The sequence below is a fragment of the Urocitellus parryii genome, chromosome 11 (assembly GCF_045843805.1).
Source record: "Urocitellus parryii isolate mUroPar1 chromosome 11, mUroPar1.hap1, whole genome shotgun sequence".
In the NCBI taxonomy this organism is placed as follows: Eukaryota; Metazoa; Chordata; class Mammalia; order Rodentia; family Sciuridae; genus Urocitellus; species Urocitellus parryii.
Window position 1 is genome coordinate 38,580,487 of NC_135541.1, and position 24,939 is coordinate 38,605,425.

Sequence of the window (24,939 nt, forward strand, 5' to 3'; positions counted from 1 at the left end):
GATAAGTACTATATATAAGTTATAGCTACTGATAAGGTATTTAATATTTATTATTGTTATCATTAGTATTGTTATTGTGGGGGAGTCATGACTTAAATTCAATTTCAGTGTCTTTAATGGATACTGAGATTCCACTAACCTTCCAAATGCCCTGCACTGTCCTGTGCAGTCATCAGAGTGTGATTTGATGTTTCCTTTACTAGATCTTGAACTTCTCAGGCTCAGGATCATGCCAAAGTGGAAGTCTAAAAAAGGATTCATGTTTCTATTTATATTGGGGAGGGATAGTGGCATGTCAGGGCTGTAGATGAAGACCTAGATGATCTAGATAGCACATTTGCATGAAATATCAAGTTTACTGGGGAAATGTAAATAACTTTGAAGTAATATCAAAGCATCCAGAAATATTATAAAACAGAAGCCAAAGTTGACATTATTCCTAGATAAGCCATTTGTCCTTAGAGGACTTTCACAGAGGTCTCCTTTGGGGGTATATTTCTAGGAAGTTCAGGGGCACCTGATAATTTTACACTGTTCTTAAAGGTCTTTGGGGAGAAATGTTAAGAAGTGCCATCCAGCTTCCCACTCTGGAAAGTGATTAGAGAAAATGGCAGGGTTTGGGCAAAGCCTTGGAGAATGAGCAGGGTGCTGCAGGCAACAAGGGCTGGTCTCAGTATCCTGAGGAGAACAATCTGATTAGAGTGGCACCTTTCTGAAGATCATGGTGGTAGTAGTGGAGGCAAAAAGTGAAAGAGATTTCTCAAGTGATAAGGAGGGTGGTGAAGTTGTCAGATCATCCTGGGAGTCTCTTCATGAGCCCACAGGTGTAGTCCGGAGACATAAAATGATGTAGGAGGAGTGGAGACCATGGTCATTTGGCCACTTCTTCAAGTAATTCACTGTGTCTCCTGGGCCTGATTGGGACCCTTCTCCTAGATACTCCTTCCATTTGACGATGGAGAGCTCTAGTCATAACCAAATTTATGGCTTGGTGGGGTCGACAACGCCCAGTTTATGATGAGCCACTCATGTCCCATGGTAACGTGGACCATCATTAAGTGTTTGGTAGGATGAGGAACAAGCTGGAGAAGTGGCTATAAGCAAAGAGAAGGAGAACACTATGAAAAGAGGTAGGAATGACGTCCCAGGGGAGAAGTAAGCCACCATGCACAGGCCTGAGATGGATGATGCCCAAAGAAATGGGGAGACTTTCAGGATGTGTGATCTTGGGGAGGCCACAAGACATAATTTGTGTTTTCTTAATTCATACTTAATTTTGAACTTGCTGGCATATGGCAGGAATATTTTAGGAGTTTAGAAAAGAGAGCAATAGTTGTAGACTGAGTGTGGTGGGGAGCTAGAGATCAAAGAAGTGTTGAGAAGAGATGGCACTTGGCCTGAGCCTCAAAGATAGGACAGGGCTTGGGGGAATGGGAAAGTGTTGCAGTCAGGGACAAGACGTTGAGCCTGAAGCCCTTAAAGTAACGCAGCTCTGCTCCTGATTTTGATTCACGTGGGGTGTGGGGGGGGTAGGAATTCACCCAAGGCTATCAGCCAACTGGAAGAGCTCAAAGGTCAAGGGCTGCACATTTTTTCATAGCATTTCTCATTTTTTTGAGCTTAAATGAAGCTGAATTCTTCAGGGAAATGAGCACATGTTAAGCATCTCCAAAGCGAGGAGCCTTCATGGCCAGGAAACTATGCTGGTCGGATAGTAATACAAATGACTAATGCACCCTCCTAGGTCTCATGTGATTTGAGTCCCAGGAATCTAGGCCAGGCAGGAGACAAACAGTCAGTGACTCCAAGTGAGGCTGATTACACAAGAGGCAGCCCAGTGGGGTGAGAACGTCTTTCTGAGAATTATTATACGATGTGGCGGGGGATGGGGGGGGCTCACCGCAGTGGCGCTGAGCACTTCAGGGCCAGTTTCCTTACTAATATCTTGATCTGTCATACTAGAGGGCTATGAAATGCCTGGCATGTGTTTATCCAGGGCTATATGCTAATGGCAGATCCTAAAACCTAGCTATATAATCCTACTTGCTCTTCCCCCAAACAGCCCACTTCATACATCACCATCTCTGAACATGAAGCTCCCTTTGCTAGGTACAGACTCAGGGACAAGTCATTTTGCACAGATTCATGCCTCCCTTTAAGACGCGGTTGGGTGGCAAACCTACTGGGAGGCTCTGACCCCCACAGACATCTGGTCACTGTGACCTTACTTCCCATAGCACCTGGGAGTACATAATTGTCATGGTTGGGACCTGGCAAAGAAATGTCAACAGGGTTATCTTTATCACTTTACCCATGGACTTTTCAATGGCAACAAAGTCTTCAAATTGGGATTCTCAGATCAGAATTCTCAGCCTCTAACCCTGGGCCTGCATGGCAAAAGGTGAATTCATGAGGCACTGACTGTGAAATTGCTCCCAATACAGTTGGAGAGACCAATCTGTTAACTTGAGTCTGTGTGAGTGGGCAACCTCTTCCCCGGCTGGAGAGTTACTCAACAAATGTTTATCATGAGACTCAAACTCCTGGATGTCTTAGAAAACAACCTCTCAATTAATGTTTCTTTCTCAGTTCTTTTCATTGAAGATACAACATTAGAAAGAAGGCAGGGCACAGAGTTCCACAGATTTAGGTTCAAATTGAAAGGCCATCACTTGGCTTGTTAGGTTTTCATAGAAGATGCACTTGACCTCTCTGAGCTGTCATTTCTTCATCTTCAAGAAGATGCTGACTCCAGAGGGTTATCGTGAGGATTCCGTGAAGCAGTATATATAAAACCAGTCAAAAGTTTTAGGAAGTATGTTGAATGCCTACTATTTGTTGCTCTGACACCAGTGCACAATTGGGCTTCCCTGCAAGTTATTTGAAAGTCAGTGGGGAGTGGACTCACAGGTGAATGTACTTACTCATCAGAGGATAGCAGAAGAGAATCACAGATGGGTGAGCAAGACCAGGCCTGCTCTGTGCTGGCAGACGCCCAGCTGGGTTTAGCTGTGTCCATCATGGTGCCACACAAATGCATCCTCAGAGAAGGACTTTGCTCCCAGGAGCCACAGGAGCAGCTCCTGCCCCAGATATGTTTTCCAAACGTGACTTTGCTGTGTTTGGAGATATACTGCTTGTGACCTGCCATTCAGCAGTGTCCCCTCCTCCTGATGCTGGCAGATGCTCTTCCCAGAGGGACCATAGAATGTGACAGCTGCTGAACTCCTACTCAACACCAGGCTCTGTGAGCTGTGTTTGCACGTTGATCTTAACCAGCCTCAGTAACCACCCGGTCCTTATTCAACATGTGAGGAAGGAGCCAGCAAGTCATTGATAACTAGAGTTCTTCAGTTTCTTTGAGCTTGAAAACCAGAATTATTTCTTCTCTAAGATACCCCAGGAAGATCTATACTTCATCTTCATAGGAAGACGTCTGATTATCAAAACACAATAGTACACACTGAAGTCATGATTGACATTTAGTTTGCCCTTTCTAGGCGTTTGTAAGCAGGGCTGCTTGGTGGAGAGGAGTTTCCTCCATCCCCCAGGGAATGTTCTGTAATATCTGGACATATTTTTAGGTTGTTAAAACATCTAGTGGGTCAGGGCCAGGAATGCTGCTGAACATCTTACAATAAACAGGACAGTCCCCACAACAAAGAGTTGCCTATTCCCAAGGTCCCACCTTGTAAGTAGATGGCAGGCTCTGGGCCCCACCCTTAGTACTCTTCAGCCAGCACCCTCCACCAGGGTCATGTTATGTTCATATGTGAAAATTAATGTGAAAGTGTTGAGAAAGAGGAACATGGGGGCTAATTCTCTAATGAAGCCTTTTTATAGAAGGAGAATGTTTCAAAGTTTTTAAAATGTATGCATCTCCAGAATGCCCCTGATGTGCAGTGCTTATGGGTAAACAAAGTAGGACAGCATCTTTAGGCACAATGCCACCACACTCCAGCCCCATGAGGGTCACCTTCTATGGCTTCATGCTCTTGGCTGACCATGCATAGTTGTGGTCCTATTTAAGCTGACCAAATGCACTTGCTGATTGGCTTTCTAGAATGCAGGGGTTTGACTGTCTTATTCTTTGAGTTTTAATCCATGTTTTTAAATTGACAATCAACATTTGATTTGACAACCCTCTCTCAGTTTTCAGTTTACATTGCAATTGTTCAGCCAAAGGAGTTCTCCCCAGTGCTTCTTATACCCCAGGCTCTTTCCTTCTGTACTTAAAATTCTTGTGATTCTTCGCTAAGAATTGCAGACAGCCCTAGACACTATTTGGTGAAATCCAAACATTTTATGGAAGTGGTAATTGGGGCTCAGAGGAAAAGGAAATGACTTTGCTATTATGATAATAATAGTCATAATAGGCAAGAATTATGATCACGACTAATATGTCTACCTTTGTGTATAAAGCCTTAACAGTCACTAACCATTTTTATTTAACTGCTTTTCCTTGAACATCATAGCAACATTGTTAGGTAAGCAGGATAGAGAATATTTCCATGTTTCAGTTAAGAAGTAGACTGAATGAATGGAGTTGATCAAAATTACACAGCTAAGAGAAGAGAAAGTAATCCCAGTTCCTATACTTACACCCAAGTCTGATGGAAAATTACTGTGCATGTTTTATACTATAGGCCTCTGCACATGGCTACCATGGGTACTTACTGAGCCAGGCTAATCTCCTTGCTTTGTTTATTGCTTTGAAGTGAATAATGAGGCCAAGTTCAATGAGTCAAATATATATGGGTTCAGAGTCTGTTTCTATATCTCCTAGGAGTGGGATTCTGGAAAGACTGTTGAAATTAATGTCTCCATCTGAAAAACATACTTCTGTGCAATTATTGATTATGTACCTATCATAATAAAATGTAGTTATTGCCATTGAGATGGATTACTTTGACCTTTTGTTTGTTTGTTGGTTTTCACTTCAACTGACCTTCATTGAGGCCACTATGTGGTTGTCTGCTGCTCTTGGAGACATGAGTTATGATTCTGGATGACCTTTTATTCTTTTGCCAAATAAGTATTTCCCTTATTGATGAGTGACCTCCTACTCATGGGCAAGGAAAAGTATAGCATGTACTGAGCTGAGTTGCTGAGCCAGAGGCATCCTTCACAATCAGAGAATAAACAAATAAATAAATCTTTTGAGCAAAGTAGAGTGTTCCTTTACCACAATCCTCAGCAATCACTGAAAATGGCTGCTTTAAAGCTCTTTTCCCACTCTGAGCTCAGATGGGGCCAGGACTTCAGGATTTACTTCATTTGCAGCTTAGTAAGAACCATCCATACCTTGTAGTTAAAAACAGGCTGATTCTATACCAGGCTGCTGACTGATGTGTAAGCTGTAGCAGTCTATTCCCCATAGCCCCTCCCTCTGTCTGTGTTCCATGCTCCTTACATCTCACTGAAAACTGCACTCACCATCTAGCACCCCAGCCCCACAGTCTGCTCCTTGTGGAGTGTCTTAGTCTCACCGAATGACACCAGCATCTCTTTGGGGGTCAAAACAAAACCTAGCAGGCAACTTTCAATGGTGGAGATCATAGATGACCACTTCCTCAGGAGTTTATTGAAATACCTTCCAAATCTAGCCCTTGCTTTTTAATCCCAGTCCCACTACCTTGGTTATGACTACCCTCACTTCCCATTTCTGTAGTTCAAGTAAGCTTTCTAAGTGTGCCTCCAAAATCTCAATATCACTGGATAGTTTTGTCTCTCTCTCTCTCTCCCCACCCCGCCCCCGAGGTCTTATCATGAAAGCCTTCATATGCTATGCTAAGGGGTTATGGATTTATTTGGTAAGTAATAAGGAGCCCAGTAATGAGGCCAGATCTGCACTTAAAAAAAAATCACTTTCTCAAAGTGTAGATGGTGAGTTGAAGGATATGAGTAGAAAAGAAAGAATAAGCTAAAGAGATAATTGGGTTATCTTTCATTAAAAGATGATCAGAAATCTCAGTAGGGTGTGGTAGTGGTAATGGAGCAAATGGGATAGTTTGAGAAATAATTGTGGCAGAACTTAAAGGACTGGTGTTTCATACGATCTAAAGGACATATAAAACTAGAATCTGAAATAATGACAACGTTTCTGTCTTGAAATGATGGAAACACTTACCTTGGACAAAGGAAAACTCAATGAGATCACCTCAAGAGCCATCAGATGAAACCATACATTGATTAATTCAAATTCCAAATATTTTCTGCAGCAAAACAAAGAAGGCTGAGGTTGGGAGAGGTAAGTTTGAATTTGATCTAAGTAGAGCTGCCTCTGAAAGTTTTCTACACAGAGCTGCCCCAAATGGGCTCCTGTGGGGGTTCATTAAGTCCAACCTCAGGTTATAAACTGTAAGGTGAAATGTTTCTGAACATAAAGATTATTTGAATTATAGTGACTTTAGGATGCTCTGAGACTCAGAGAGCTAACCTGATGAAGAGGTACAAGGATGCCATCAGATCTTGGACTGGCAACTTGGAGGCCATGTTCTGGACTCAGCTATGTACCTGCCCAACTTATAGGATAACTAACACTCAGCAAGTTGCTTCCCCCCACCCCACACTGTACATGCCATCACCACAAAAAAAGGAGTTGGAGTAAATACTGTGATAATAGAAAATAGTAAGAACCCAATAAATAGTGGCTGGTTTTATTGTGGTCAAGCATCATGTCCTGTGTTTCCTGTGTATTATGTTCTCAAACCTCACAGTTGCACTGTATTACCAATTGCCCATTCTACAGACCAGGGACCTGGAGTTCACAGAGATTGCTTCATCATTCTTACACTTTGGGATTCTATGTTCTAATGCCAATGAGAGTCTTAGCTAAGTCTTGGATCCTGCTTTTTACTCAAGCTAGCCAGGATTGCAGCTTGAAGAACCAATGCAACATAATATTTCTCAAGGAACTTAAAACCATGTGGAGGATATGAGTTCATATACAGAAAAGCACAAGTGATCATCTTCTCACTTGTCTTCCCTTGAGGTCAGGTTTCATGCCTAATTGACTTTTTTTAGTTTAGTGACTACCAGGGCTGGCCCATCTCAGATACTCCTCCAATATTTGTTGAATGAAATGCTTCATAATGATTATGGAACTTGTATTCTTAATATTTGTTAGAATATATGTACATTTCACATCTATATGAGCATAGAAAATGGGAAAAGGGTAGATCTGTGGGATTATTATTATTTTTTAATTAAAGTGTTTTCTATTTGAAATGATCACTAGCACCCAACTGGTAACTCTCCGACAGGTAACTGGGCACACCAGTGGCAGTGTATCAGGAAGGGCTGGGGCTGGAGTGATGGTGCCTCTGCTGGGGGAATTTAAATGGGCAGGACCGGATGAGATCGCCCAGGAGCTAAGAGTGAGAGAAAACAGGAATGAATTCTGAGCCTCGCCAACCTAGAAGGTGAGGAGGTATGGAGGAACCAACAAAGGGGACTCCAAAACTATAGCCAATGACGTAGACAGAAAACCAGAAGGCAAAGGAAGTATCCTGGAAAACAAATGAAGAAAATATGATAAGAAAAAAGTGATCAATTAATTCAAGTGCAGTTGAGAGTTACATAAGAAACGAGACTTTACCATGGTATTTGGCAATATAAAGGTAAAATTAATGGGGGCAGCTCAGAGGTTGGGTGGGAAGCATTTGCATGGAATGGTGTGTCGTCATTTGCCTGTTTGATCTTATGTCCATCACATCCTCTTCTCACTGTTCTACTCTGGAAACAAGGGTTCCTTCCTTTCTCTCTAGTCCTGTGGTTGGCTTTCTGTTGCAGTTAATACTAGAAGAGCCTCACCTTTTCCTGGTCACTCTTCTGTCTCTTTCCTATCAGAGTCTATTCCCTGAGACAATCTTACTGTATTCATCTATTTTTGGTTATCAGAATCCTGAGCCCTGCGTTCCACACATTCTGGGCTATTATCCAGGCATCCCTGTGGTTTCTAAGCGCATTTCTGAGAAGGACATGGGGACCCAAGCCCCAAGAACAACAATTCCTTGGGTGTTTCAGGGAATGGTCCACGGGGTGGCTGATTGCCTTTCTATTTAGCCAGGGCGGAGACACGCCTCCCAAGGCACAGATGTGGTGGGCGGTTTTGTCCATGGGAAAGCTTTACACAAATAAACGTGCCACTGGTTCCTAAGTGTCCCATCTGAGGAAAGCTGAAGAGAAGCCAACTCACATGAATTAACCCAACATTCTTTATATAAATAAGTGAGAGGCAAATTCAAGGGGTGACAGAAATGGGAAGAGGAGTTTCAATTTCATCAAATTATAATTTTTTTTCCTCGATCAACCATGGGTTCTGATATTTCAAAATTCTAAGATTCTGAGCTTCTTAGATTTTGATCTTGTTGGTATAATTCTTGTGTTTCTAGGTCTCCCCAGTCTGTGGACATAACTTGTATCTCCATAATAATAATAACTCACATTTGCTGGCTGCTCATCCCATCTGCTTCTACAAGCTTTCTAGCCCACCCCCAATTCTCTACCCACTGTGCTGGCCCTTCTGGGTCCACACTCCACTGTCTGAAGCACCTCTTCTATAGTGCTGGCTCCCATCTAACTGATTACCTCCCCTAATCCCTTCTACTTTCACACTTAAGAGCCACAAAGTGCTTCTTACAGTCTCTAGTCCCTGGGATCCTTGCTCACCCCTCCCTGTTGATTGGCACACTCCTCCCTGTGTCTCTGTTCAAAAAGTCCCCTCATTATAATCTCTCTCAGCGGAACTCTGTTGATTTTGCCATTCCTGCTCAGACCAAGATGACAGAACCCAGGTCCTTTTTGGAATCTCAGGAGCATTGAATGAATCCAAGCAAATTTTGTATTCTGCCACCATGAATGTTGAATGTGGACATGTTGACTGAGTGCTGTGCACTGGGTATGCATCTTCTTCTCTGGGTCTGGTTGCCCTCACAGAAGTTTTGGTTAAAAATCACCGGGGTACCTTCCATCCCTGCTGGGTTCTAGTTGACATTCTCATGCTGTGTCGCATTTCTGCTAGTCTCAGGGCTGCAGGTGCCTGAAGCACCAAAGGGCAGTCATGTGTCCTGGGGTCTTTGCTGTGCTGACGCCATTCTGTTTCATCCTTCTCTCCTCCTGTGATGGTCTCACTGAGCAGAGCTGTCCCTGGTATCTTGCAAATGCACTCTTCCTACCCATGAAAATGGCTCCCTTTAGCCCTCCCTTGGTGCCATCTGCTAGGCCCCAGACACAAGTTTGTGCAATCTAAGAGCTCTGACAGTAGAAGGAGGGAAAGATTCATGACCAAGTGAGTCTAGGAAACACTGAATTCAAAAAGATCGAAAAGAAGTGTTTTGTTTTTTTTTAAAATTTTTGTTTTTTCTTAACTACTCAGAGCCTTTGAGTGGACTGCAAATTTCGAAGAGGGGACTTAGTGGATACAGCATCTTTCCTTGTTATTTGACACAGTACACTTCTGTCAGTGAGCATTGGGAAATGCTGATAATGGTGTTACTAGTTTTTAGTAAGAATCATATATTACTTAGTATTTACACGGATTTGTAATGATAATAAAACTCCTTATGTTCTTAAATTTTTACACCAGGCCTATGAGAAGTCATTTCAAGCAGAGGCAACATAGTTCCATGGAAAATAACTGGGGCTTTGGGCTTCAGCTGGAATTGAATTTGAAGGTAAAATATCTGCTCCAGTGTCTAGAATATAAAGGGTGTTCAACAAGTGAGACTTCCCTTTCCTTGAGTAAATCTATCCCACGGGCCAGACATTGCTTACTCACCTCTTATCTAAAGACTTCTTGACTATTTTTTTTTCCAAATTCTTCTCCAGCATCTAAAGAATAAGCAGGATCTGGAGACACAGACAATAAGCTTTAGTGTATTAGAGAAGATTAACTCAAGAGGGAAATGAACCATCTTTGCAATCTCACCTCATCCACAATGGCAGCAGCTGGAATAGCTTTGCATTCTTGGAACGGAATCTTGACACTACCCTTTGAGGCAAAATCCACAAGGATTTCTTCATTTCTCATTCCAAATCTGGGAAGAACTATTTTCTGCTCTAATTTCTATTTCATTTTACTATTGTTACATAATCTTTATAATTAAAAAAAACTCATGCAAAATCCCACCACCTAAACATATCAGACATTTTCATTTTTTGGCTGATAACTTTTGGCCTTTACAATAAATCTAGGTTGATGCCTTGTATACAAAATCATTTATGATTATATGATATTAAATCAAAGATTATTATGAGGATTAAGTCATGGTAATGTTTAAAGATGTCTGCCTGGTAATTGGTACATGATCATGTTTCACAATTGGATATTTTTGGTGTTTCCAATCTCTTTAACACTTTTATCTGTTATGACAATATCCATGCATGTTTGCTTGGATAATATTTTGAGTTATTATTATTTTTTTGAACATAGAAAGGCTGCTCTTGCTCCAGCCTAGAGGTAGCTTGGGACTTAGCTAAAATCAAAGGTATTTATAGAAGTCTTCCCTTCTTGGCTTTAGTTTTCCAAAGTTTGGGGTGGGAGTGTGAATGGAGCTGGGATGAAAAGAGAGAGCAATAAGGGGTTCTGCAGAGAGGCAAAGTGTCTTGGAAAACTGGGAGTGAGCACATGACTTTTCCTCTCTTTATTTGACTCCATCTCCCCCAAACTCCTGGCCTATGGGAGAGGGGAAGAGCGAAAACTGTGTTCCCCAAAATACCAAAAAAATAGGAATCCAAGTTCTTCTTCCTGGCAGGACAACTGAGAAGCTGGAGGCACCCTACTGAGAAGAATTGTGCATGATGGAGACCCCAGGAAAGTGTTCTTAGCTTTATCAGCAGCCACTTTGCCTTATGGATGACACAGAAACAAGGTACTGTGAGGGTGGGGTAAGAGATAACTGAGTATCAACTTTTTCCAACTCCATGAAGCTTCAGCACCATGTACAATCCTGGAGCCTTGGTATAACCCTGTATTCAGAAAAACTTCCATAGTTGACATTAAATTTTCAGGACCATGGAAGATATAGGGTTCAAAATCAGAAATTGAGTTGAGTTGAAGAAACAGGACATTTCTTTTGACTCTGAGTGTGTGAGTTTAATTTCACAACTGCTATACACATATATTTGTATGTTTTAAAAAATTTTTCTTTCTAGTTTATATTTGTTCAATTATTTATTGATTAATTACTTGATTGAATATAAGGTATATATGTGTGTATGTGTTTATATATTTTCTATTTTGAGATTTTTTTTAACTAAATTCCCGTATGAAGGATTACTGGGTCAAGATATATAAATAATTTTAGATCTTTTGTTCCATAATTTCAAATGATTTTCCCCAAAATTACTTTAATTTACCTCGATTCCAAGAATGATCAAAGGTACTGATTTAATCATATAGTCACTAGTTGTCATTACTAGTATTTTCAGAAAAATATGGCTAATTGAGTACTGGGAAATATAATTTCAATTCAACCAATAACTTTTTTTTAAATTGCTAAAGAGCATGAATCTTATGCCATGTATTTATATGTGAATTGAATTTTTTCTAATGGATGTTAAGTTTTGGGCTGGAGATGTGGCTCAGCGGTAGCGCGCTCGCCCGGCGTGCGTGCGGCCCGGGTTCGATCCTCAGCACCACATACCAACAAAGATGTTGTGTCCGCCGAGAACTGAAAAATAAATATTAAAAATTCTCTCTCTCTCTCTCTCCCCTCTCTCACTCTCTCTTTAAAAAAAAAAAAAAAGTTTTACTTAGTGTGCAACGATTATCTTTGAAAACACAAATCATTTTTTAATCTTTCATTACTTACTTTTCCTCGCCAACAGTGCATCTCACAGGACATTCTGCATCAGGAACTTCCATTTATATCCCTAACGGATATAGACCTAACTCCCAACTACCCACCCCTGGAAAATAAGTCTTTCATCAAGTGAGTTCCTACCTGACCACCTAAAAGGCCAAGTTCTCTTTTTCGGCCGAGATGGACAGACTCGGCAGCACCATGATTATAAGGAAATTATTCACTTTTGAAATACAGAGGAAATGTGACAGAGAGTAAGCCAACCCGTTGCATTACATAAATAGTTTCAGGCACCACCACTGGCTGCACATTTTCTAAAGGAAAATAACCCAGATGAAAAATATACCTTGGGTAGAAACACAATATAAGCCTTGTGTAAGCAAATCCACTTTTTATTTATAAAAATGAGTTTAGAAAAATCATAGTCCCACAGAATGTTGCTCAAGAGCCCTTTCTTCCCCTCAATTCAGGCAAGTTCAAGAGGCCCCTGTGGTGAAACTGGATGAGGAATGCCTTTTTTCTGTATCCTCTCCTCTCCTCTTGCCTGGATAAATTATTCTCGTCCTTTCAATAGTTTGGCCAGGTGTAATCTGCACCCAGACATCTCCTTGGACTATCACGTGGGCTAGGTGACCCTGAACTATGCTTTGTTTTCACCCTTCTTGGTAATCTTATGCTTCTTTTCCCTGTGCCTTCAACTTTTCCCACTCTGTTGGATCTATTTTCTCAATAATCAAGCCTCAGTCTCTTCCAACTTACACAGTTGCATTCTGGGGTCCACATTCTCTTCCAGACACTACTGCTATCTGTCACTCTTTCTCTCCCTTCACTGCTGAATTTCTTGAAAAAAAAATGGTGCATGCTCTGTCTTCAGTTCAGTTTTTAACCATGCTTCAACTCACTCATTGCAATCTGATTTTGTCTTTTATTTTTTCCCCTGGTGGAAGGGATTGAACCAACAGCCTCATAAATGCTAGGCAAGTGTACTGCTACTGAGCCACATCCCCAGACTTTTAAATTTTATTTTGAGACAGGGACTTGCCAAGTTTCTCAGGATGGCCTTGAACTTGTGATCTTCCTATTTCAACTCCCGAGAAGCAGGGATTACAGGCATGTGCCTGCGTGACCTGCTAGACTCTGAGTTCTCATTGTACTGGTCTTAGCAGCAGAACTTATCACTCCCTGTCTTGGCCTACTTTTGCCTTGACTTTGTGACACCACATTCACTTGATTTTCTTATCACCTTCCTAGCTGCTCCTCTGGCCTCTTTGCTGGGTACTCATCTTTCTTCTGATCCCTAAATGTTGACTCTCCTTTCCTTTCCTCATCATCTCTACTCCCAGGGCTTCACCCTTCCTTATGATAGTATCTGCCATCCTATGTCTCAGCTCTTCTCATCATTTTTGAGTTTCAGGTTTGCATAGCCAAACCCCACTGTGGCATCTCCTAAAAGAACTTTGAAATCAATTTGCAGTAAAGTAAATTCCTCATCCTCTCTCCAAACTGCTCCTTCTCCAGCATCTGTCACTTAGGAATATTTTCTTAAATATTTTGGGTGGTTTTGTTTTTTCTTTCTAGTTTATGTTTGTTTGCTCAAGGATTTAATGATTGATTAATTGACTGGATCTAAGTTATATGTTTGCAACAGTCAAGGATAAAGCTTTGCACTTCATTATCAGCCTAGAAAAAACTTCCTGTTTAACCAAAATTGCTTCCTCAATTCTCCTTTCAAATGTGATTAATCAGCATTGTCAGTGATATATGAATTCTATGGAAATCCTAAATCTTTTAAAAACGAATAGAACATGTAACTTTTTATTTTAAACTATTAACTTTGAAACATACATTAACAATGCTTCTTAGGCAATGATGAAAATAGACTAAATGCAAATAGAGAAATTCACTTTAAAAAAAAACAGATCTGATGCTTTGAAATGTTTCCAACTATGTAAAAAACAATCACAAAAGGCCTATTCTATCCCCTTTGTGGCTATTGGATGAAGTTGCATTGGAAGAAGCTACTCAGCTGGGACATATCTTAATCATGTTTCTAGCCAAACTCTTGAAAAAACACATCAGTTAGGAAGATCCTGAATACTAATGACAATCCCTTACGTTTGCATAAGCGAAAACATGCATAAGGAATTGCTTCACAATTTGCAAAGCATTTTACAATCATTATCTTGAGTTGTGCAGCTGCCTTGCCAAATAGGCAGGGCGTACTTTATATGTTGCAGATGAGGAGACTGAGGTCCAGAAAGAGGCAAGCTCTTTAAGTTGATAAAGTCTTATAGTTTATGCCTCATTGCAGGAGATTGGAGTCAAATCTATATTTTGAGTCCAGGATTGTCACCTCTCCTGCCCCAGCTCTGCCTTTGACTATAGGGATTCCAGTGAGTACCCTGTATTGTCTTTTCCATGGAATAGAACAGATTGGTTTTAGCGAAAAGAAAGAACATGGAAGAAAGAAAACTTAGGATACCATCATGGGGAAGCATAAAGTTAAGTTGGCCTGAAAGTTTGGGTTCAGAGGAGAATGGCAAGAGATAAGACTAGGAAAGGGGGCCAAAGTCAGAAAAGAAGACTTCAGATGATAGTTAGGCTATGCAATTTAACAGCTTTTTCCTGCACCTGAGAGTGGCACACTATGATTGCTTCAATTCTCCACCTGCCGCTGGACACATATTTAAAAGCAACTTTCTAATGCAGCCTACATTGACTCCTGCCCACACGAGGACTCTCCTATGGACCCTATAAGCTGGGGGAAATTTTCAAAGTGGCTCATATCATTGTGAGTACTGGATCATTTACCAAAGTAGTCTGTGCTCACACCCAACACATCAACTTCTTACCATCTTCCTGGACCCCAACTTTACCTTTCGTTCATTGTTTTAGAAAGTTTTTTTTTTTTCTGTGTGTGTTGGGGAGTGTCTATTCCACTGCACATTGAGCTACTTTGTTGGTAGGAACTATATCATGTTCATGTGTAATTACATGCCCTTACCAGTGCCTAACATAAAGCTTTGTACACAATAGGTGCTTAATAAATGTAAGATGAATCAACATACATGGCAAAAACCTGGGGTCTAGAGAGGTTCAGTGATTACAGAGTCAAATAGAGAGGCAAATGGGAAAAATATCATGTGTTTCATACAGAAATATGTTACATTTAGTCACAAATGGGGTACTCAGTAGCTGTTACTTGAATAACTTCCATCACTGCTGAGATCCTCATTTTCTTTAAGTGATATCAACGCTAACTTTACAGTGTCCTAGTGAGGACTGCACACAATCTAGTGAGATCAATAAATAGATGTGTAAATGTATCCATTACTAATGTTTTCACATTTCTCATATGCACTGTTCTTTTCTTATTGAGTAGGAAGTGCATATATTTAGGTGTACAAAATAATATATATCACTGTCATGTCTTTTTTTTTCTTCAAACAACTTTATTCTAGTTGAGCTCCTAACCAGCTGAGCTATTAAAAACATATTTTTCATTATTACTTGGTCTTCTTGTAGAATGGTTCCAAGGTCTTGAGCAAGTCAAGGTTGAAGGGTATCTACTGGGTCCATGGGTACCTCACCTGATCTTACCATGATTGGCTCTTTTGCTTTTTCCATGAAAGCTCTAAACTCAGCTCAGGTATATTCTCAAAAATGGTTTCAAGACTACCTAACACACACACACACACACACACACACACACACACACACTTTTTCTTCATAAACACTCATAATGGCTTATATCTTAATGTTTGCTATTTCTGCATGCCTCCCTCAATGTAAGCATCATGAAAGCAGTGTTTTCTGTGCTGAGAACACAATATGCTTTTGTGAATTCATGTTCATGCTCTTGGGCAGCAATAAAGCCTACTAATAAAAGGAACCGAAGCCTTTGTCTTCAAAATCTCTCCTTCCTTTGTTCCTACCCTCTCTCTTCTTCCCTACAGATCCCTGTATGTTCTCTTCAACACACTCAGGTCTTTAAAAACGAAAGAAGGAGACATTGACTTCCAGCTGCTTCCTAGAAGCTCCTGCCAAAGTACCTGAAGCAGGGGATTATTTACTTGGCCTCTGTAATTTGGAGGAGGAGAAGATTGGTTCAAGAAGGAAAACACAGGGAGACCGACTTAGTTAGCTTTTCATTTCTGGCACCAAAATATCTGACAAGAACAACTTAGAGGAAGAAAGATATATTTTGGCTCATGGCTTTGGAGGTCTCAGTTTATTTTCAGCCAATTCCATTGCAGAAACATCATGATGCAAGGGCATGGTGGAGGAAGGCTGCTCAGTTGGGAAGGACAGCGAGAGAGATAGAGACAGAGGGAGGGAATGGGAAAAGCGGGGAGGAACTAGGAAGAAGATAAGCCCTTTACTGCATGCCCCAGTGCCTACTGCGTCCAACTGGGTGCTACTTCCAGTAGTCCATTCAGCTATCATTTGATGGATTAATCCACTGATGAATTTACAGTCTTTGCAATCCACTCGTTTCAACTTTGAACATTGCTCTATTGCCTAATGCATGAACTTTTGGGGGACAATCTAGATCCAAACCATAACAGAGTATAACACTTGCTATACAATTTTCAAGGTCCCTTGATGCTACAGATCCAGCTGGTGCCCAGGACCCTGGGCACTAACCTCTACCTGAGGAAGTTTGCTTCTATTAAGAAGCAAACTTCCACCCAGGGATAGAGTGACCAACCATTGTGCTGTACCTGGGACTAACCTTCTGTCCTAAGCAAACTGAGCTAGTTTACCTTCCCCCTGAGGTAGCACAGAGTTTTGTCTCTGAGCAAGGCAAGCCCACAGTTTCAGAAAGTTAAATAAATCATGTTCCTCAGTTAAAGATGAACAGGGAGTTGGTGGATAAAACCTGAGGTTTTTTCTTTTCATAGGGCTATAGATGTGTGTGTATGTGTGTGTGTGTGTGTGTGTGTGTGTGTGTGTGTGTTTTGTTTGTTTTTTGTTATTGTTGTTGATGTTTGTTTTCTGTAATTTTTTTTCTTTTTTTGAGTTCTTCAACAGGATTTAAGGCTAGTTTTCCACATCAGTAACAGTTTTGATGATAATACATTTATTAGCTTCTTTCTTTTACACCCCTCTCCCCACTTTCCTATGGATATTCCCTGGTTTTGTTTCCAAATAACCCACTTGCCTCTAATCCTTCTCTTTGGGTTCTCTTCTAGGGGAAGCTGAAGACAAATAACTTGCAAAATGCAGAGCCAGGCTACACATAGATCAGAACCTCATCCACAACAACATGTTTGCGGGGACGGATCCTCTCTCAGTTTTGCACAAAGCTTTCAACAGGTAGGTACAAAACAGGTGGCAGAAACTCCTGGTAGGCCTTTGCAAAGGGGGAGATCAAAGAGGGCTTTTTGACTCTTGGTATCTTTGATATCAATTGTTTCTGTGCTCTTGAAGTATGTGTTGGGCTGAGACGAAAATTCTTATAATGCTGCGGTATTTTGCCTTCTCTACTTCCTTCACAGATATCTCCTAACCCAAGACTAGTGTCTTAGTTTTAACAAAATACTTGACACAGATTATTTCATAAAGAATAAGAATTTCAACCACAGTGGTACATTTGGAATCCTACTATTCAGTAGGCTGAGGTAGGAGGACTGCAAGTTCAAGGCCAGCCAGGGCAACTTAGTAAGATCCTGTCTCAAAAAAAAAAAAAAAAAAGGGTTGGGGATTGGGGATACAGCTCAGTGCAAGAGCGTGCATGCTTGCCTAACATACATAAGGTCCTGGGTTTAATCTCTAGTACTGAAAATTAGGAAAAAAAAAACTAGGATAAATATGTGATTCTTAAAATCAAACAAAAAGAATTTTGGGAGGCTGGGAAGCTCACAATAAAAGTGTTGGTAAGTTGGGTCGTTTGGTTGGGGCTGTTCTCTGTTCTTAGATTGTGCCCTGCTGCTGCATCTTGGGAGAACACTGTGTCCTTACATGGCATTAGGCAGGAGGGCAAGAGCCACATGTTGTGTGAGGTCTCTTTTTATAAAGGATTTAATCCCATTCGTGAGGTGGGGGAATCTCTCTTGGCCTAATCACCTTTTACAGTTCTACCTCTTAATCCTATCACATTGGTCATTAGGTCTAATTTAGCCCACTACCTGCGACCTGCGCTGGCTTCATGAAAGAAGTTTCGAATTGTGAGAAATCGCTAGGGAGTCTTAAATTAAGGAGACGAGAGACTCTAATTACCTTTAAAACCAGGTCCAGGATGGCTCCTCCTAGCTCCAACCTCCAGCCACCTAATGGGGTTCCGGGATTACTGAAGAGGTGATGGAGAGGGAGAGGGGGAGGGGGAGGGGGAGGGGGAGGGAGAGAACATGCCAGGGAGTGGACTTTTATTGGGGAACAAAAATTCTGGGGAAAATCTCATCCAATGAAGATTAAGGGAGGCAGCATCCCAAGGTCAGGGGCGACTATTGGGTCTTTGGGGTAGTATTCAGACTCGCCTCTGCAGGGACAAGCCCTGGGACCTGGAGAAGGGTGGGGAAAGCTCTGACACAGCTGTGCTTAAGCACCTCTCACCCAGCCTGGGAGGTAACTCAAATCACGTGTGAGGATGGCCTCCCATAGTTAATACCCAAATTTTGGAGGGTATACATTCAAACCACAGCCACTATTAAAAGTGGGTTACAAAAAATTCATTCAAAAGACATGGATATGTTCCCTGAACCATGTCTCTGACCCACATCTGAGAAGTCTTAAGGACAAGAGGTTTCTGTTTCTCTAGTGGAAAAACAAAGAGAAGGGCTACTTTAGGAGCAAGTTACAGTTCCCTGGTGTATTTTTCATAAAACAGCTAGATGTTCTTCTGGAGTGACTAGATTAAAGATAATTTTAAAAGAGACCTCAGCTCACCTCCTGAGATTGGACAAAGGTTTTGTATGAAGCCAAGTGTAGCATCATGAGAACCTTGGAGTAGCTCCAACAGGAGATTCACGTAAACAGGAACTGAAGCCTCAAACCAACAGCCATTTGAATGACACCATTTTGGAAACATCTTTCAGCCCTAATGAAGTCTTCAGATGACTGAATCCCCAGCCAATACCTTTACAGAGCGTCATGGGGGAGCCCAAGCCAGAACCACCCAGCTAAGCTGCTCCTGAATTCCTGAACACAGAAACCTTGTGAAGAAATAAGGTTTATTGTTCTAAACTACTAAGCTCTAGTGGTATGTTTCATATACTTTCATGGTAATAGATAACTCATACTTCCTTTGAAGAAAGTTGTAGTCCCATGTTTCCAAAAAGTAATGAATGAAGGTCCACAAAATAGCCCACTAAAGAAAAAGATCAGTTTTTAATTTTATCAACCGCAGAGAACACCAATGGCAAATCAGAGCAGTACCAATTGTTTCCGTCAACTTTTTCTTTGCTGTGACCTAAATAACAATTTTAAAGGGAAAGAAAACAAAAACAAAAATGTGTTTTGGGGCTTACAATTTTAGATCTCTCAGATCACAGGTGACTGACTCCATAGCTCTGAGCCCAAGGTGAGGCAGATCATTATATCTTTATAGTGGTAGGGCACTGTGGAGGAAGGCAGCCCAGGACATGACCACAGGAAGCACTCTGCTCACCAGGGACAAAATATAAACCACAAAGTCACACCCCCAGTGACCTACCTCATTCAGCCCCACCCTACCTGCCTACAGTTACTGCCCAGCTAATCCATATCAGTGGATTAATCCACTGATTAGGTTAAGGTTCTCATAAACCAATCATTTCACCTCTGAAAATCCTTCCATTGTTTAACACATGAGCTCTTAAGGGACACTTAATGCAAACCTAGGATGACCTTTCCCCTTGTTCCCTTCTCTTGTGATCATGTCCACACTCTGGGCTAGCAAGATAGAAAAGAAAAGGAAGTAGAATTCCATATAAGGAAAAGATGCTAACTTCTGAAATATGCAAAAGGAAAAATTTTAACTTTTAACAAAATTTGACAACTTCGATTCTTACATGTGATTGGGTTTTTTAATTAGTAAGATGAAAAGAACTTTCAGAAGGATAAAGAGAATTACCTTAGATTTTCACACCATGGGTAGGGAAGCAGTAGCCAAACAGAGTGGGCTTGACCAGATATGGGGGAGAAGAATGAAGTTTTGTGTCCAGTGAAATTGTCTTCTCTCTACCTTGTCTCTACATTAGCAGGTATAGTCCTCTGCAGTTCAGCTTTTCCTTGTCTTTTCAGCATCAACCCTCCTTCTGGTGGAAGATCTACTCGTCTTATTATTTCACAGATATCACCTGTTTTAAGCAAGGCCTCCTGGGGCTGCATGTGAGGACTGACATCTTTCTCTCCATGATGTTCTGGCTCTTTGTGTCTTGGCTCTGACTTCCATGAGGTTCTTTCCACATGCATCTTTCAGGCATTTTTTTAAAATTGCAGTTTCTTAAGATAAATTGCCTTATCTTATTCTCATACCAAATTGTGTGCTCCTTGAAGTTGAATCTTTTATGAATAAATGCTACAACAGAGGTGTGTCGAGTTAGAATGCAAACAATAGCAAGACAATCCACTTTGTATTTGAGTTATTGCAGATAAAGTATGGCTAAGAGAGTCTATATCTTCCAGAAAGTACTGAGTAGGGATAAAAGATGCACAAACAAAATTCCCATGAGCTTCCAGGGCCTGTTCATAGATGAAAGCGGGATATGCACTTGAAGTCAGACACAGGGGTCTGTTAAGGCTTGGATCTGAGGTGTTTCCTGAAAGCCCATGTATTAGACAAGGCAGGAATGATCAGAGGAAACATGTTCAGATTGTGAGAACTTTAGCCTCATCAGTGGATTGATCCATTTGATGGATTAATAATTTGAAAGGCTACCACACTGGGTGGTAGCTGGAGAAGGTAGGGTATAGCTGGAGGAAGTAGGTCACTGGTAGTGAACCTTTGGGGTTTCTATTTTGTCCCCAACTCACTTTCTCTCTTTGCTTCCCAGCTGCGATGAGGTGAGGGGCTTTCCTCCGCCATACCCTTCTGCCATGATGTTCTGCCTCACCTCAGCCCCAGAATGGTAGAGTGGGCCAACCATGGACTGGAGATCATGACACTGTAAATCCAAAATAAACTTCCTTTTCCAAGTTGTTCCTGTCAGGTCTTTTTGTCACAGAATGTGACATGATAGAATGCTGACTAACACAGGGTCACAGGCAAGTCACCAGCTAGAATGCATAGGACATGCTTAGGGAACAAACTGAGGTCAGGAGCCAAATACAAAGAGAGCCAGGCACAGTGGCACATGCTTATAATCCCAGAGGCTCAGGAGGCTGAGGCAGGAGGATCGTGAGTTCAAAGCCAGCTTCAGCAAAAGGCAAGGCACCAAGCAACTCAGTGAGACCTTGTCTCTAAATAAAATACAAAATAGGGCTGAGGATGTGGCTCAGAGATTGAGTGGCCCTGAGTTCAATCCCTGGTACTCTCCACACCCCAAGAAAAAGAGAAAGAAAGTCCACAAAGGGATGGAAATTAGGAGCCAGTGTTGAAGAGTCAACCAGGATTGATCAGGACACGTGTTTGTTCAGTGGGTCTACATGAAGTAGTCTGCAAACATCCTGTGTTTATTATGAAGGTCAAAGCCACATACTCCTAAGCCCTTTAGCCTGACTTCAAAGCATGATATCCTGATTTTGTATAAAGGTGGCATTTATAAATAGTTTCTGGCTGTATTTTGGAACAAAAAAAGGACATGTAAAGTCCTCTTGGAGGTCTTTTTATAAAACATTAATATTATATATCTGTTGAAATTAAAAGTGAGTGTTGATGAGCTCTTGGAGTTGATAAGCCAAAATCCTACTGCCATACCGCCATTGTTATAACTTATGGCAGTAAAATGTGTAAGGAGAGAGAGGTGAGTGGAGAAAAAAGAAGGAGAAGGAGAAGAAAAGGAGGAGGAGGAAGGAGAGGAGGAGCTCTATATAAGCTGAATGAATTCAATTAAAAGAGATTCTACAGCCTGTCTGGACCCTGATATGAAATGGCTCAGTTTCTCTTCTTTCACTTAATACACCTCAGGAAAGAGACCAGAACCTCAGCGAGACCCAGAGGGGACTCCCTCAGGTTATCTAAATAGGGAAGCGTGCACTGCACACGCTACTTCCCTCTGACTGCAGCCTTCCAAGTGTTTAGCACCCTGCAACCAGCAGCAGTATGGAGGTGAGACCATACGTTTTACGCTAACTTCCTCTTAATTAATGAGTACTCCATCACTTTCAGCCATGAGACTATAGAGCCTTGGCCTTGACCCAGCATCTCAGCAGCCCCTCTCCTTAACCTTCCACCCTATCCCCTCTCAAAGTGGGGCCATGCTATTCGCCTTGGAAACTTCCAATCTGGCCTGCTTAGCAGCCAGCTGCAACCCATCAAACCCCTGATTAGGCATTTGAAAGGGTGGAGCATTTTTCATGAAATGATTGACAATGGCTTCTATCTCACACACCTGCTGCTTTAAAATCCCCATAAAATGTCAGCAGGGAGTGTAAGTGATATATTGCAGTAGTGCTGCCCAGGGTAGGAATGTTAAGTGCTAGGAGATGGGAGTGTGTGATCCTCAGCTACTGAAAAGAAAACAGAACTAGAACCCAGCAGTGTCCATTTCTAAAAAGACAGCCATCGGTCACCTTTCACCAAGCCCAGCATTGCTAGTCCAGATAAGGGGTTTTCAACACGAATGATCCTTCAGTCCTGATTTTGTGATTACCTCAAGGTTATCCCTGCCCAAGGTAAACAATGGTACTCTACAGTGTACTGTCTAACTAGGCCGTGATGTTTGATAGGTTAGATGTGTTAAATGCATTGTATTTCATTGTATCGAACCTGGTACACTCAGCTTCTAAACAGCCCCAGAGCTGTTTCTGGCCACCAAGCCGTTTCCCTGTGGATGAGAAAATGTTTGTGGAGATGATTCCAAGTGCTTTCTCAGTGCCCAGTTGAGTCACTCTGAATGATAGTCTCCCTGTAGGCAGGTTGCCCAATCTAGATGGCCCAGTGCTAAAATTAATCCACACAAACCTATCAAGTCAGTTATTCTGCCTGGGCAGCCAAAATTAAGAGGATGATGAAAAAGATTCTGCTGGAATCTTGAGAGGAGGAGGGCTGAGGACTTAGGTATAGTGCTGGGTCACCAAAGTCAGAGGGCACCTGGTGGCCTTCAGACAGGGGGAGTTCAAGGGATGGAGCCAGAGGAGGGACAGACCAGACTTGACATGTGGGAATGGTCACCAATGTTGAAGAATGGACACTAGGAACTTTCTACTGTGGGATAATCAATGGACTAAGTTCCTTTAGTTAATCAGTGTCAAGCACTGTGCTGTCACTTGGGATACCACAGCCCATAGATATTCCTCTTGCCCTTTCAATGCTGAGTAGATATTAACTAATCAAGTTGGATGAATGTTGGATGGAGTAGGAAAGTACAGAGGCTGGTTGAGAATCTGGGATCTGAAAAAAGCAGAGGGAATCTTGGGAAGCAGATAAATCAATCATACCAATTCAGTAAGCATGGATTGATCATCTACTGTATACTAGGTGCTACAAAGGTACGAATCTTGTACTTCTGTAACCAATTAAAGACTTGGTTACAATTTCTTCATCTCTAGCTCTACAAAAACAGTGTAACAAGAGAATGAATCCCAGGTATGAGTGACACAGAGGTAGTAGTAGTCATTATAGACTTGGAAGGCTTTTATTTCCAATTATGAAATATTTCATTTATACAAAAATCAGAAAACACTAGATAGATATTTAGGTATAACCATTGTTAAGATTTAATAGTCATCATGTAGCAAAATTTATCAAGTCCTCTCTCTTCTCTCCAAGGAGTTGATGATTCTGTTTATAACTTAAGTCTTGCTGCTCCAGCCCACCTGGTACCCCTAAGTTAGCTCAGAGCACTCCTGAAGTATATGCTTCCCACATAGGTTTAAAACTGTTACTACATCTGCGTGGCAAATGTCCTCTCTATCTGGGTCTTGCCTTTCCAATTCAAGTATGTTGAATTTTACCAAACATGTGTATCTAATTTATTTAATTTCACTTATCTTTTATTTTAGATGTACTTTTCATGTTATGTAAAATTCTTTCTCTCTTCTGAAGTCATGAGAATTTTCTCTGTTGTCTCCTAATAGTTTTAGAGTTTTGCTGTTACCTTTATGGATTAAAATTTTCCAGAATTTTTTTTTCATAAATTTTTGAAGAAAAGATCTAATTTTATCCTTTTTTCACCCAATTATCTCACATCTTTTAATAATTAGTTCTACCTTTTCTCAGCAACTTCTAAAGCCCTGATAACATTTCAATTCCCATATTTGTGTATATCAATTTTTTAAGTTCATGGTTTGTCTATCAGGTCAATATCATATTTCTTAGTTATTACAGCTTTTCACAAATATTTCTATTTAGTAAGGTAACCCATCCTCCCCCTGCATTGGATTGGTTATTTTTAACTGGTCTTTGTCTCATAAAATTTTGTGATCAACATTCTGATTTCTATAAAAACCCATTTGGGTATTCAACATTGGAATGAAATTATTTTCATATTAATTTAGGGAAAATGTCATCAATGTGATTATCTTCCAGGATAGGAATATGATTTATCTCTCTATTTAGGTCCTCATGTCCTTCAACAAAGTTTATAATTTCCTTTTATAAATATGTCAACAGATGCTTACACGTTTTGAAGGATTCATGCCTAAGTGTCTTGTTCTTTCATTGTGTTGAACATGGTACACTCAGCTTCTAAACAGCTGCAGGTTTACAGTAACAATTGAATTTTGTTTGTCTACATAGTAACCTGAAACCATGGTGAGTTCTTTTGGTTTGTTTCCAGCTTCTCCTGGATTTTTCAAGAAGATGTTTTTATCTCTACATATGATGCAATTTTCTTTCTTATTTTTTTCTATCTTGATAATTTTTATTTTTTATTGAAGTATTGCAATGCCTAGGACCTCTAATGTAATTTTTCTGGTATATTCTCAGCAATATCAAACTGATTTTTAGTTGACTAATTCTTCATTTGCATCTTATCTTTTTCTATTTTTAGAACCTCATATTTCATTTTTTTGATTCTTTTTTACATTGGTCTTTCCTTCCAGCATCTTA